This window comes from Ambystoma mexicanum, chromosome 14 (assembly GCF_040938575.1).
Source record: "Ambystoma mexicanum isolate Mex_15411 chromosome 14, UKY_AmexF1_1, whole genome shotgun sequence".
NCBI classification, from domain to species: Eukaryota; Metazoa; Chordata; class Amphibia; order Caudata; family Ambystomatidae; genus Ambystoma; species Ambystoma mexicanum.
The window spans coordinates 118,294,806-118,311,278 of NC_090940.1; the positions used below are offsets into that span (position 1 = coordinate 118,294,806).

The 16,473-nt window shown below is 46.2% G+C and overlaps 1 protein-coding gene across 2 annotated transcripts in view; it reads left to right on the top strand.

Moving 5' to 3' along the window:
* The first annotated feature begins 3,019 nt into the window (after positions 1 to 3,019).
* FUT8 (fucosyltransferase 8) overlaps positions 3,020 to 16,473 on the top strand; it is an 857,288-nt gene continuing 843,834 nt past the window's right edge. The window contains exon 1 of one of the 2 annotated variants that reach the window (XM_069638672.1): positions 3,020 to 3,424. The gene's annotated coding sequence lies outside the window, so the exon portion shown is untranslated. The remainder of the gene's footprint in view (positions 3,425 to 16,473) is intronic. The other variant, XM_069638673.1, reaches the window with a different exon arrangement.

Sequence of the window (16,473 nt, forward strand, 5' to 3'; positions counted from 1 at the left end):
TGCTCACTGTGTCCTGAACCTACTGTGTGTGGTATTTAAGAATGTTGTCCTCATACCGGGGTAATGCTTTGCACAGGTGAATGATGGGAGTATCCCCATAATGATACGTCACATTATAACTTATCAATATTTACCTATCTTTATTTCGATTCTCACTCACCCTCTTTTACCTCCCTTTCACACCTTTCCCTAATAATACTTCTCTAATTAATATTTCACCGCCTCTCTCTCTCTGAGACCACGCCTCCTGCATTACACAATCCTTCAGAGTGGCACCACAATAATGTCACTCGCGCTCCAAACAGCCCCACATCGCTGCTCCCACACCAGACCACACTCTGTGGTCCACACCACCACTTTACGTCTTCCACAATATACACAAAACCACTTCTTTAAAGCTTGAACTATCTCACAACATAAGGCTGTCACCAGCAATTACTACACAATTAAATACACTACAGCCGTCTTCCCAACTCCTGGTGAGGTATTTGTTTACCCTGTGACGAAGCTTACCACGTGATCTTTCCTGACCCTTTTCAGAAGCTGTCTCTTTACAATTAATCTCTTCATTTCATCACAATCCCCCAATATACGAACAATCTCCTCCCCCCGGTTTGCCAGGCCCATGTCATACTTATATTCATGGATTTGCTAAAGGTCTTTGGCGTTGGGTCTCCCCCATCAGCCTCACGACCCTTCAGGCCCCAAGCGGGGGGCCTGCGGTGGCCAGTCAGGACTTTCTCCAAACGTGGCTCCTGTCGACCTCTCTGTGTTATGCGCGGACCTGTTCTCCACAGGTCACCATTGCAGGCTTCGGGGATGCGGCAGGGAGCTCTCAACACTCCGACGACACCTAGCAAACCGTCACCTCTGCAACCATCTGTTAAGATGGCCCAGGAAAGTCCCAGACTAACCCGAGGATATGGAGTCAGTCAAAACCAGACTAAATAACAAAAGTAGACAGAGTGCAAGGCAAAACACAACTTTATTGACATCTGAAAAAAAGCAGAGACAGCCTACACAGCCTACAAGCATCAAAATACAAAACCTACAGGGACTAGGGATTGGTTAAGGGGACTGGCTACATATAGACTCAATAAGTGTAAAACATGTAATTGGGTTATGACAATCTGATGGATCTACCTGGGACCACCTCTTAATTGATAACAAAATAAAATAATTGTCTATACACCCATTATTGGTTGGCATATTATTTGCTGGGCAGCCTAACACAGGCAAATCGTATTGCTTGGCTTTCTGCTAACCAACCTTGAACAATTGACTGGTCGTCAAGACATGAGCCAGACAGGCGTAGGGGGAGAGATATCCATGGGCTGCTTTCCATTCAATTAAAAAGATACCATCCCTTATTCATAGGCCATGAGCCAGGGTGATTACTTTGCACTTGGCCTTGTACAAAGTCTCGTGTCTGGGTGTAAATGTAGGGAGTACAGCAGGTGTCCTATCTGTGTTGGTTTCTAATGAATAGACAGTGTTCACGAATTATGAGTCTCGTCTGATGGGGCCATGGTTGGAAATATTTTACCCTGCATTTATTAGGATTTTAGCTACTATTAATGTGAGTGTTATGGTTTCTTTTACCACTGGGGACACTATTGAGTTATTCTGCATGGACTTTTCTTAGCTTATAATTTGTGTGCACCTGGCTAACAATGCTTGGTTGTGCTCATCTCAACTTGAATTAATCTGGGAGTATACTTCTGTGTCCTCGGAATTGCTATGTCATGCCTTCTCTGCAACGTTATGACCCTCCCTTGTTTCGTGGTAACCTTGGTTCTGGTTGCCGGCTACTGCGTGAGCTCTGCACAGATCTGTATTTCTGTGATTTCAGCATCTTGAGTTCTTGTGAAGCCTTGAGGCCTTTCGTTTAATTAGATGCACGTTGCGGCTTCCATTTTGGTAAAGATGGCTATCCATTACTGTTGCGCTTCTATGTTAGTGAGCTATATTCGCGTGTCATCCATGTTGCATTCAGTTTATAGATTGCTTATGTTAGTATTCTTCATGTCTTATGGATGTTATGTTCATATTCCTCATGGATAAATCCATTAATTAACTAGTGTACGTGTGCTTCACGTTGAGTGCACATTTGTTTTGTGTCTAATCCATGCCTATGTATTGACACAACGTTAGTTTGGTTACTCTTGCCATCTTCAGCTTAGATCATGTCCATATCCTGGTGTACCTGCCTGGGATAAGGGCGGTATGGTTGTCTTAGTGAATAACGGTTCTCACCTTTGCGGTATGGGGCTGGGGGAGGGGAAGAAGCTCTAGATGATGTATTCCTCGGCCTCTCAAAACTGTGTTACAGCTGATACACAATATTAAAACCTTCACTGCCTCAATGAAAGGATATACTTCCACCCTGTCACATGCAATTAGCAGGAAGGTCTGCATCCCAACCACCCCACCACATGCAATTGAAAACACACACCACTGTCACGCTAGACTCACACAGAGCCCTTAACATGGGAGGCCTCACACTGTCAACACAGTTGTATATATGTGTTGGGAGGGCAACACTGAAAGTCTGGTAGAAGTTAGTGATGCCACTGCAGTGGTAGTGCAGCAGAGCAAGCGCGCAGCAAATATGCAGGCACAAGAGTAGTGCAGCAGCAAAGTATCCTCAATAGTGCAGCAGCAGCAGTACCAGCGTCAATGTAATGCAGTGGTAGTCCAGCAGCAGGTCCGGGGCAGAAACGGTGCAGCATAGGGCAGAAGTGCAACAGCAGCTGCATTCTACAAACCTCAGTGGTGAATAAACAACAGTAGGAAAGAAACAGTGTGCTGGCAGCTGTAGTGTCACTGAATATGATCATAAACAGCAGTGCAGAAGCAATAGTGCAGGAATGCAAGTGCGGCAGTGTAAGGACACAGTAGTGAAGTTGTAGTCGTCTAGAAAGGAGCAGTGGAGCAGCTTTGGTGCAGCAGTAATGGAGCAGTAGCAGCGGAGGAGGAGCAACGCGGCTCTCGTGTTGCCGTGCAGCGGTCCAGCTGCGGGCAGCGCGTGCAGCGGCTCCTCGGCAGCCCCCCTTCCCACCCCCGGAGTTCTCCCCCGTCTCCCGCCAGCAGAAGGAGCCCTGCTCTGTGCTGGGGAGCCGGCGCATGCGCTGCACAGGCTGGAGCTCTTCCTCCCGGCGGCTGCTGCTGCTGTTGCTGTGGGTGCTGCCGGCAGTGTGTGTGTGTTCAGTGCGAGCGAGCGGGCGGCTGCGCTGCCTCTCCCCGGCCGGCTGCGGGTGCTCGGGCTCCTCTCCTGTCGGCCTGGCTCTGTCTCCCCGGCCTGGATCCGCTTCCCCTTTCTGGATGCTTCCAGGGCGCGCGGCTCCTTCCAGGAGCCGAGGAGAAGGAGGAGGAGGAGGAGAAGGCGGCAGGATCCGTGGAGGACCAAGGCGGCTGCACCCGGGTAAAACGCTTTCCCCTCCGCTCCCCCTGCTGGGATCGTTCTGCCCCCAAGGTGGGGGTCCTTGCCCTGCACTCCTCCTCTGCTCTAGCATTGCCGGTGCACCCACCCCCTTCATGTGCACATATACAAAACAAATACCGTTACTGCTGCCCGGGCCCAGGCATGCCCCCACCCCTTATGCCATCACTTCTTTCATTGGGCTGGGGGGGGCTCTTTTTTGATGGTGGGTGCACAGGAGGAAAGAAGGGCTGTGGAGCGAGCTTTAAGGTAAGTGCCACAGACACAGTACCATGCCCACATCAGTGTGCTGGTCTGTAATTTTCTGATCTATACTGTCATGTTCTTATGCATACCATATAGCAACAAGGAGCTGCTGTACTGCGTTGACGGGTACTGCGCCGCCTATGCACGTTGTCTAGCTAGCTCTGTACTGTTCCATAACACACTTAACTGCTCTGCCGAATACCACAGAAAGCGGCATAGAGGCCACATCTCCAATGCCACTCTCTATGTATAGCGAAACGCTGGTGTGCACGATAGCAAGAGCTCGCATAAGAACCGGGCCACTCTGCAAACTGCTGCGCCGCCGACACCGGTGTATACACGCACACACAAACCCTTCTGTCCCATAGTGTGCCATGCTACGTGATGCCCTGTGCCCTCCTCCGATAGCCCGGAAGGCAACGCAGTACTCTTGACTGCTCTGCCCTGTTATGTATGCCCACTTGTTATACGTTAAGGGTGGCGCCATACTGTTCTTCAATGTGCTCCCCCCCGTGCATACCCTTTGCCACTGTCTCGTGATAACAGTGCCATGCTATGTTGTGCTCTTCTGTGCCACTGTATGCCACACTCGAATCTTGCGCGCGCACACACACACATGCACGCACTCCCCTGTCACCCACTGCACCGATGTGTCCACGTGCATTACCACGGCAGCCTGCTTGCTACACCACGGAAGGCGCTTCGGGCTTTCAGGCACATGTCATGTACACCATCTGCCCTGCTGTGAACGCCCGTACACCCCCCACTAACCGTTCTAGGTGTGCACAACGTCACAATTTGTGTGTGCACAAAATGCACTGTGTGTACACTGCTCTTTGCTACGTTCCCTGTGGCGCCAAGAGATATGGTAAACCGTGTGCCGGTAATCGCCACTAGTCTGTAAAATGTGTATGTTGTACGTCAGTAGTGCAACCAGCACACACCTCTATAGGCGCAGGTATAATGTGCTCGTCTGTCACCTGGCGCATGTTGCGGTCATTGGCGCATGGTGCGGTCAGTGATGGCGAATGTTTGGCTGGTCTTTGGGTTGGCCTTAAGTCCTATACTGTTTGGTCATGTGTTGTACTCAACCACTTCATATTTTCTTATGTATGGCTCCTTGCATTGAATAGGGCGCTCCCAGCCCCCTTCAAGGCGCTATGTTGACATGCACTTTTGCTAAGAGGGTGTATTATATGCAACAGGCATTTAGAGCCCTCTGAAATTAGGATCTTCTCTTGAGTAGAGAGCCTCACAAATTCCCCTTTTTGGTGCCCATAATAACTGGAGGTCTCAATATTTGGAGGAAGATCACACGTGTGACGGGCGACACATTGAAGACACGGTTACGTTTCAATGGGCCCTGGGGTTATACTCTTGGCTTACGGAAAACATGTATAGAGTTAACGTGTGACCACCTGGACACACACCGTGCCTCCTAACTTGCAAGTAATCCTGTAACAGGTAGGGGGACCTTTTTCAGCAACGTGGAGACTATTGTAAAAATAGAAAACGCCATGGCAACCGGCGAAGCAATCTTGATCTGGAAGAGGAGGCATTGATGGCAACCGATGGACTAGATTCGAACCATGATGGTGTTAGGGGGTGGGGGCATTAGCATATACAAAGCCCTTTAGTATTACGTGACTTTACAAAACACGTCTTGTGGGTCCTCGGATCATTGCTGAAGCCAAACCAGGGATTTCCCCCTTTACAAAAACTTTACGGAGACGCTGTGGGCGTATGGGAAGTCCAGACCCACTATGACTAACCGTTTCGTTTCTCATTGCGAATGCATTTTTTTGCTGGGGGGTGTGGGGGGGCTGCATGAACCGTCCGGAAATGTATCTACAAGCAAGCCAGAATGCAACAGCACCCTCCCAGTTTTGTTGGGGGGTGGGGAGGGGATCCAACTTTACGGATCCAACTTGAAGGGGGTGCAGATGGAAACCAATGATGTTTGGCGGTCAACCCATCCTTGCGACTGGGCAGTCTTATGTGTTACAAACGAACCCCCCCCCCTTTACCTAGCCCTATACTCGATCATAGGCAGATGTTTCAATGAAGCATGGTGGCTGTATTACTTTGCCCTGAAGATACTAAGTTCAGCCACAACTTGCTATTTTCGGGGCTTTGGGCAGCATTTGCTGTGGGCTCCTCGCTGCACATGCTCCATCTTGTAGAGCGAGTTTCTTCCAGCCAGAAGCCCCCTCTTCTCTGTCTGCTCATTAAACCACTCCAATATACAAGGATGTCGCTTTTATGGATGGATGTCCCAGCAAAGGTTGCAAATGACACATTAATAATTTGTATGATCTAATTTAAGTACCTTGACATAGGGGCAGCCCCATTACAACGTGCCGGCAAGATTCAAAGCATGCGGGTAATGGCATTATTGGGGTCATGCCAGGATTAGTAACCATAAGTATTCGGTTGCGTGTGCCCTCATGCGACGACTAGAAACAGACGCAAGATATGTATTTTCTGCCACAATCGCCGCAATGCTTTCATTACAGGCTGGAATTTAGTCCCCACCGGTGCGCGTACAAGGGATTTATTCCCCACCGGTGCGCGTACAAGGAACTGTGATTGATCACTGAGTGTATGAAGAATAAGTATTCATGGATTGCATTTGGATACACCGAGGGCAGTCGTAAATCGTCTCGGCTAATCAAAACACCACCATTGTCCCTTGCCGTTATTAAATTGTTTTTCAGTTGGGGCCGAAATTAAGAAATTTGATTGACTACGTCTCATTGCGCGTATATTTCACCAGGATTCATAATATGGGTGCGTCACAGCATCGGGGCTTTTCACAGTCATTGACTGATGCTTAGAATCTTCCCCTAAATTGGTGGTTTGCTACTAGCCTCGATGTAGACTTTGTTATCCACACATGCCTCAATCGACACCCGTCCGTTGTAGGGCAACCAATCTCTCTGCTTTGATGCCCGTGGCTTCTAAAGTTTTAAAGTTCAGCAGTGTGTGTGTGTGTGTGCGCCATTTCTGGTGGCATTGATAGCACATGTTTCCTTGATGCTTTTTCGGTCTTCCTCATTGGTTGCATGCTTTGTGTAGAATGTGATTCTCTTATCCGCCACTTTCAAGCTTGGAGGCCTGTTAATCGTGTGCCGTGCTCGTTTATATTTGAATAAATAAAGAAATCTTAAATGAATATTCCTCAAATAAGGCCAGGCAGTTTTACATATGCAATTTCTTCCAATCTGTAGCAAGTTATCACAGTCATTTTTATTTTTTAAGGCAACCTTGATATTTTTTTTTTCTTATCGCATTTTGAACGCATCAATATTTATCGGAATAGCCTGTATACGAAATCTAAAGTGAACAGTAATGCTGTGTGAACAATGCAAAGCATAAATTAGTTTTCAAAAATTGATTAGCGGAGTTTGCTAATTAAAATGTTCTTGATTAGCAAACCACCCCATTTTATAGCAATGTTGTAATGTCACCAGAAAATACTTGTAACCTAGATATAAAATGGGCAACAATGCAGCTGTTTTGTGTACTGCTGAAGTAAGACATTAGTGAGATAAGTCAGGCTTTGCAAATTCTTTAAAATTTTACTTGACCTGCAGGTCGAGTAACCTACTTTACTCACTCGAATTAAGAGAAATGCTTTTGACCCATGGCAATGGATGACAAATTTAAATGCGCTCTCTGTAAACGGTGCATGCCACCACACACCTATGTTTGGCATACTGCTGCCACCCAGAGGCCAGCCATCCACAGAGAAACTTTTATTTGACATTTACTGAAAACAAAGTAAAGCTTAAAAAAAAGTTTCAAACATCCCCTTCAAATGGTACTGGCCCTTCTTAAAATCTACTTGACAATGCGAGTGGGCTGAAATACTTTGCGAGCCCTGGAGGAATGTCTGTAAAAGGTTAGCTGCATGAATGGACACAAATAAATAGATATGATAAAAATGCTCTGAAAACAGTTTGGGCAGCTCTCTCTACTGTAGGTTCTAGTGTATAATGCAATCATAGTCATAGAGAAAAGCGAGCTCTGGAGGCTAACTACAGTATATGGTAGTGCAGTAGATCTATAGATGTACAGACTGGATGCATCGATTGATCACTACTATGCGTAAACATCTAGTTATCTTTGTCTGTTAATTTTGTAGGAGGAAGGAAAGTAAGAGACTAAGCAGAGCGGATGGCCTAGCGGGCAGAGAACTGGGCAAACTAGGTGGGATGTCTCACTTTTAGGGTAGCTGGTATGAAGCAACAGGATGATAAGATAGAATGCCACGGAGTATGGGATCAGCTCGTGGGCTGAGCACCAGTTGCATAGAGGCATGCAGCCAGCCGGTCACAGAATTATGTTTGCTATCAAAAGCATTTGACTGTGTGATCATGTACATTTTCAAGTGCCCACTCAATATGACGCATCTTCCCCAACAAAATGAAATATATTTGACACTGACATTTAGATACACTAACCTATACTTTACGGTAAAGCACAGAGAAAGTGCAGTGTTTTACAGTAGCAATACTGTGATTATGCATTATGTAACAAATTACATTATTACTAATGGAATCGAATGACTCAAAAAAAAAAAATAACGTTAACGCCTACCAGTCTTTGGCAGACAGGATACAGTTGGCTTAATAAAACATTACCCCTGATTACTTCTGGTTTGCAATTATTTGAAAAAGAAAACAAAATCTTGCCCAGTACCCCCACACAAGCGTGTGGCCCATAAGATCAGAGGAGATTACGGCTGCACTCTTTCTCTCTACATTAGCCCCTTTGAACTTGCAGTGAACAGAGTGAAGAGGATGGAGAAAGCCCTGAAGGTAATGCAGGGAAAGCTATGCTTTCGTTGAACAGGGTAACCTAAATGGCTAGCTTTGCTACAGAGGTTCCGATTTTATTAGCAAACCTACAGAATTGCAAAGCAAATTGCTATGCGACATTGCTTATTTTATGCCTTGCTATGTGTGGGTGCCTTTATCAGCTTTTCAGGGCGAAGTTTTTCTTTGGCATAGGTTGTTAGTTTTCCAATCTGTTACTATCATGGATGGAATCGTGTTGCATTTGTTTCTATTAAGAGTGTTGGTAAAATAGAACTATTATCCTTTTAGATATATGTTCACAATGTTATTAAAAATAGTAACAGGTTTTAATGCGTTAAAGTATAATACCGGGCTACAGTGGTCTCTTTTCTATGACACCGTTTCTTTGTGTATTTACCCTTGTTTATACATTTTAATGTAATTTCATATCCTTTTTTTATCGTTTTCAATCAAATGTCAAAAAGATCTTAATGGAAACTAAAAAAGTACTTTTTTAAAGTTTGTAAAGGAATTTGGGCATCTTTTTGACTTTTTTTGTATACTGTGGTTTCATCAAACTATGTGGTGCTAAAATTGATGGATATATCTAGAAGGGCATATGGAGGGGTGGGAAAGGATATGGGAGGGAAGGAGGTGCCCTCCTACTAAATAAATAAATAAATAAAACAACCTCAAAAGTAAATGATCAGGTAGTCATTTCTTTTGATAAAATCGTGTAGAAGCAATTTTTTTTTTTACTCTAAATTGATCCGAGATTGATTCATCTTAAATTCGATTCTGAAAAGCTTCCTGGTCAACCACAACTTCTTTTTGCTGTGCACGTGACTTTGTCAGATTACTTGCTTGCTGCTGTTAGATATATCCAGAGCAAGAGATCTCTGAATCAAGGTATTGGAAACCATTTTCACGCTTCGCTTTGTATGTGGGCAGGACCCGTGTGTAGGCAGGATGAAAACTGAAATGCCGACAATGATGGCCCACCACTACCAACTGGACATGTAGCCCGGGACGGGGGGAAAGGGGAGGTAGCATACAGATGGATCCAAGGACTCTTGATAATGCATGCAGAGGCAAAATAATGTGAACAGTAACCTTTGGTGCATATTACTCAGGGTTTGCAGATACTAATGAGCGAGTTCACGCCCTGATATGCACTGCCACAGTGGTCGCTAGCGGCAATTACTTGCCAATGGAGACCGGAATTTCGCTGCATACTCCAAATAGACCAGAGGTCTGCAACCTGTGACTCTCCAGATGTTTTGGACTATGACTCCCATTAGGGTGCAACATTTTCACTGGTCACTAGCCATTGGCTACTGATAATTGACATAAAGTCTTGGGAGGATAGCTCAGAGGTAACGTCCTCGCCTTGGAAGCAAGACGACACAGAGCAACACAAGTTCGATCCCCGGGTCCGCGCTTAGAAACCTCTGGGTATTAAGTGCTTTATAAATAACCTATCATATCATAAGAAGTGGTGTGTTGTCTGTATAAAATTGAGGTGGCGAGTTACTTTTCATGGCTGCCCTAGTACCTTGCAACGTTGCATTTTGTACCCTGACTCCCATGATCCTTCATTATTGACTGTGCTGGCTAGGAAAGATGGGAGTTGTGGTTCAAAACATCTGCAAATCCACAGGTTCCCTAGCACTCAAGTAGTCTGTAAGACGCGTTGCATTTTGAAGATGCCGATTATCTTCCTGCCACAGCACTGTTCAGTTCATCACTTATCACCATGGTTACGCTGCTTGATGGGCCTATATAAGCCAGGGCTTTCCATTTAGATTGGTGAGCCTTTGTTTTGGGGTTTCGTGGTGCACTAAAATTGACGCTTGTACGGCATGCTGCTGTGGAGTGATGGAAATGAATCCTATCTCTTTAAAACGATCTGTATTGCTTCACGAGAGCCACCACGCGGACTACGATTGATTGCTTCCTGTGTGGGACCAGATAGGGTGTTCTGCCCGCCTCTCACAGGAAGTTGGACGAGAGTCTGATTGGGCGCATCACACAGGAAGTCCTGCTTTTGAACAAGGCTGCTTCTACGCAACAAGCATCTGAAGACTTTCTGAAAAAGCAATGTTCACCCCTTCCTGTGCCCACAAACAGTAAAACAAACACAACTTGAGCAACCTGATAGGAAATTAGAGTCCAATAATAATTCGAGAGTGTGGAATTCAAGTTGTGTTCTGCCACACAGGACATGCGCACATCACTCAAGCTGTGTGTTATGACATGATATGTTATTTTTAACACGCTTAATACCCAGAGGTTTCTAAGAGCGGACTCAGGGATCAAACCTATGTTGCTCCATGTCGTCTTGCTTCCAAGGCGAGCACGTTGCCGCTGAGCTATCCTCCCGAGATAATGATGCCAATGTGCTAAATTGAATTGTATGTACATATTTGAGGTCTTTCATTGAAAGCCAAATGATATGGTCGAATGAGTAGGCGACTTGCATAGCACGACAGTGCTAATAGAATTTGCGCGTACGCGCTCCTAGGTTGAGACGTAGTCCAGCCATGGATTTACAATATGTGTTCACCCTGTTTCTAAGCACGTCAATTGTTGGTAAAGTAAAATGACTTTGGGACTGGGCGATAAAGTGATTTGCCCCGGATCACATGTTTTGTCATGCGGAGAAGCTGGAATTGGGTCTATTGTTCCATGATCCGTGGTTCAGCCACTGAACTGTTGCACCTTTTTACGATTGGTCGTCACCGGGCATGTGGTTATAAATGCTTATTGATGTGCAGTGTGAGACCAACACTGCACGCGAGGTAGAGGAGTAGCCGGGATTGTCTAACAAGTGGGACCTGAAGCTAATGTAGCTGGGCCCGCCGCGGTGACATTAACATCTGTCTATGCCCACACAGGGCTGCTGAGTGGGCATTTACAGAATTTGGTTGGGCCTCGCCCGCTCAGGCCCTACCCTGTCTACACCTCTTGACTGGGCGCGGCGAGGGTGGGGTGCAGGTTCCCTGCAGGACTCGGAGGGAACCAGGTAGCCATTCACAGCAGCAGAAGGGGTGATTCGAGGGAGAGGGAAGGAAGACGGGAAAAGAAGGGTCTTGAGGAGTTTCTGGAACTTAAGGAGGTCCGGCTCGTGCCTGAGAGGGGCAGGGAGACCATTCCAGAGGGAGGCTCCTGCGGAGGAGAGAGATCTACCCCCACTCTCTGCTTAGAGAAGCGTCTCATCTGCAGAGACTTGGAGCTAGAAGACCCAAGGGCTCTAGCAGGGATGTATTTAGGGAGATGGAGTGGGATGTAGCATTCTATTTAAATGATAGAAAAGTGATTGGGGATTTAAAGGAAAGGACTCTTTAACCCTACGTTCAGTGGCGTGTCCACACTCTTTTGACTGGGGTGGCCCAAGTGGGGCACTGATTTATTCAGGGGTGGCATGGAGTACGAATGCACACAGATAATAATCATAGTTCAGGATAATGGGGTGGCACCTGGAGTGGCCAATCGGATTCCAGGGGTAGCACGTGCCACCCCCTGGACATGCCTCTGCTGACAGATCTTGCAGAATAGTTACGTCGCATCCGCGCGGGCCTCCTTGCACTCACAGCGTTCAGATTAGTATGTGCCTGCCTGAAGCATGTCCTGCATGCCGTGCCTTATAGAAACCTGCAAAATCATCACCACACACACTGTGCTTATCACATCTGCTTCTGAGCAGGGGTTTTGAAAACATCTTTTCCCAATTGATAAATCAAATTGTTGTTTTTTTACCACGAATCATTGGTTATGGCTGCTGTACAAATGGGCGGAAGCTGTTGAGCAGGCAGTAATTTAAAATAAAATCTATTTTACTGTGCTGCACAGTTATGGGTTTTCTTAGCCATGTAACAAAAACCACTAGGTTGTACGTGGAGGTATTCCCTGAACTTGCAATGTCATTAATGGCCTAGTCGGGGCTCCTGCATGCAGTAAATCATTGAGGCTACGGGAACGTTGCGGCATGCAATAATTCATTGAGGCTAGAGGAACATTGCTTTATGCGGTAATCCATTGAGGCTAGGAGAACATTGATGCATGCAGTAATTCATTGAGGCTAGGAGAACATTGCTGCATGCGGTAATCCATTGAGGCTAGGGGAACATTGCTGCATGCGGTAATCCATTGAGGCTAGGGGAACATTGCTGCATGCAGTAATTCATTGAGGCTATGGGAACATTGCTGCATGCAGTAATTCGTTGAGGCTAGGGGAACATTGCTGCATGCAGTAATTCATTGAGGCTACAGGAACATTGCGGCATGCAATAATTTATTGAGGCTAGGGGAACGTTGCTGCGTGCAGTAATCCATTGAGGCTAGGAGAACGTTGCTGCATGCAGTAATTCATTGAGGCTAGGGGAACATTGCTGCATGCAGTAATTCATTGAGGCTAGGGGACCATTGCTGCATGCGGTAATTCATTGAGACTAGGGGACCATTGCTGCATGCGGTAATCCATTGAGGCTAGGAGAATATTGCTGCATGCAGTAATTCATTGAGGCTAGGGGAACATTGCTGCATGCTGTAATTCGTTGAGGCTAGGGGACCATTGCTGCATGCTGTAATTCGTTGAGGTTAGGGGACCATTGCTGCATGCGGTAATTCATTGAGACTAGGGGACCATTGCTGCATGCGGTAATCCATTGAGGCTAGGAGAATATTGCTGCATGCAGTAATTCATTGAGGCTAGGGGAACATTGCTGCATGCTGTAATTCGTTGAGGCTAGGGGACCATTGCTGCATGCTGTAATTCGTTGAGGTTAGGGGACCATTGCTGCATGCGGTAATTCGTTGAGGCTAGGGGACAATTGCTGCATGCAGTAATTCGTTGAGGCTAGGGGAACATTGCTGCATGCAGTAATTGGTTGAGGCTAGGAGAACATTGCTGCATGCAGTAATTCATTTTACTTTACTTTATTTCATTTATATAGCGCAACCATAAACCCGGATGTGTGAGGGCGCATACAGTACATACAACATAGAAGTTACAGGTATCGACAGATGTCAGCATGGAAACAAATGAAGGGCACAGCCCCGCATATTAGAACATGCACACGCCAGCAGGAAACTTAAAAGTCACAACTAGGCATGAGTCAGCGCCGCATAAGGAGGAGAACCCAACACCGAGGTACAAGTCAAATTAAAAGATTACACAAAGAGGACCCTCTGGGGAGATATTTACATCTTCTTAGAAAGGCCGATAGGGAGCTGTCACCACCACCCACCAGTACACAGTCACTATTGGGATGTGTACACCAGTCACCCAAGTCCAATCTGCTCAGGATCTTCAAATCCTGCAGTCTGATTACGCCAGGCCCTGTCCTTTGTCGCAACCAATCAAGGACCTTATAGCGCAATGCTTTTCTCTACTCTATAGCTTCAACGTTCGAGATGTTAGTAATCAGATTCCTATAGTCCATGATGAAATCATGAGAGCTGTTTGTGTGTATTTTTGGCATCTGTGATTTACTTAGGCGCAGGCTTCGCAGAGCTACCCTTTTACAGTTGTCATTCGCTTCTATGGGAGGTTTAGCTGATTTGACCTCAGGATGGGTAGCCGATAAAGCAAAGGGTTTTTCATGTCTTGATCCTTTAATTTCGGTACTAAATGTTTTCCCCCTCTTATTAGATACAGGTGTTAACACCTTAGGTACCAGAGACTCCTCAAAAAGATCAGCAGTTTGTGAAGCTTGGTCTCTCAGATCCCCTTTCATACTGAGTTGACAAGAGTTATCCAACTTGGTCAACTGTGGCAAGGCAGCAGGACTGTGATGCTAGGCTGTGATTGAGGCTAGGGGAACATTGCTACATGCAATAATTCATTCAGGCTAGGGGAACATTGCTGCATGCAGTAATTCATTGAGGCTAGGGGAACATTGCTGCATGCAATAATTCATTCAGGCTAGGGGAACATTGCTGCATGCAGTAATTCATTGAGGCTAGGGGAACATTGCTGCATGCAATAATTCATTGAGGCTAGGGAAACATTGCTGCATGCAATAATTCATTGAGGCTAGGGGAACATTGCTGCATGCAATAATTTATTGAGGCTAGGGAAACATTGCTGCATGCAATAATTTATTGAGGCTAGGGGAACATTGCTGCATGCAGTAATTCATTCAGGCTAGGGGAACATTGCTGCATGCAATAATTCTGCCCATCCGCCATAAAGTCCAGTGGGGCTCCAAAATGGGGAATAACTGCAAACTCTGATAATTCAGATAATTCGGTTTCTCACATGCAGTAACAGGAACTCCGTTTGGTGGTATTAATGCCACCAAACTTGTAATGGGGCCTAAAGTGTTGTTTCCAACCCCTGTGTGCGAGTGGGTAACACCACTCATAGTGGGGGTTGAGGGGTGTGTGTTAGGATTGATTTTTCTAAGTAATAGTGCTCAGCAAATACTAATTAAAAATGAGGTGTTGTATGCACTGTTTTTGGTCACCCACTCTAAGAGCAAGCACTAACATATGTGGGTGGCGTTGGAGCTCTCCTTTCAGGTATTCGAAAACACATTCAGCCAAAAATCCTGTTGTGCAAACAGGGCATTAACAATGATAATGGGCCTCCTTACGAGTTAGGCGACTCATTTGCCGCCATCACCAATCTGTCCCTCTGATTTTTAACGCAGGTTCAGTGATCATCTCCATTTTTGGAGTCCAGTCTTCATGTGGGATTGCATCAGAATGACCTGAAGCGGTAATTGCAATGCAGTAAAACCTGCCGATTTCTTTGAGGGTAATGTTAAGGATTTACCTCCGGGAATATGCTGGCGGTAAATCCTCTACGTCACCTTCAGTCTTGGAATTTGACAGTAATTACGTTTGAGAAGGATGTGTGATGGGTGTGGCAGTCGATCTCTTTCTCTCTCGTTCTGTTGTAGGCAAATTATAAACCGAGTGGCACCAAAGTACCAAAAAAGCCCCCATGTCTGTGTTGTCACATTAGCAGCAAAAGTGGTGTGTCCTTATGCATGAGTCATGTTCTGAAGGGCTGTGATCTGTAACTTGCTTGTGGTTGGCTGTTCATAGGACAAATTACCCATTCCGTACAGGTGCTGCACGGTTCGAATTATGGGGTACTGGTAGCTATTTAGCTCCTGCTTGTAGCCTAGAAGAGCCTGGTTCCCTTGACGCCAGCGGGTACCAGGATCTACGTTTGGCTCCCCAGGCCAAGTGATGCCGTGCAAACACACCTATGTAAATTCTACTCTGTGCTTTTTGGACAAGCACAATCTATAAATAAATATTAGGATATGTGTATAGGACATTTTAAAGCTTATAGGGTAATAAATAATGGAGAAAATGATACGTTTGCATGTTGTGTGGAAACTAGGTTTGGGCAATGCTATGAACTAGCTCCTCGCCCCCCGCCTCCCCCTCGTAGCGCCTGGTTAATGTGGGGAAAATGTAGAGAAGCCCCTCAACGCTCGCACCAGAGATAATACAGCCCATTCGACAAAAAGGGCCAGCACACCTCTTACACGGAAAACAAAGCTTTATTTCCAAAAAAGGACAAAGACTTGCCAGCAAACGACTGCTGCCACAGAGCGCTCTACCGAAAACAACATGGACTATGGATTATAAAGGTGAAAAATGTCACCGTTGACGTGCATTGCATATGTTACAGAACCATGTTGCTGGTTGGTGTGAACCTATACGTAGGCGGCCTGCTCCATATGGGATGCCAGATCATTGGTCCCAGCCTCTCCTGTCCATTTTCTTCCACGTGGGGTTCTTCGTTGTGCGTGATCAGGCTCCCAGTTCCTAAATGGCAATTGGAAGCATACAAAAAACATTGCATCCTCGATCTACAGCCTAAGGTGCACCTGGTACTGTAGACATGGGTCCAGAGGGTACTTTCGAGATCACTACAAATTAGAAACCCCAGCTCCATCCCAGATGCGTTGGTGCCGTGCCAATTCTCCCCACCCTGGCTTTTAGGTTTGTTGCTTTTCC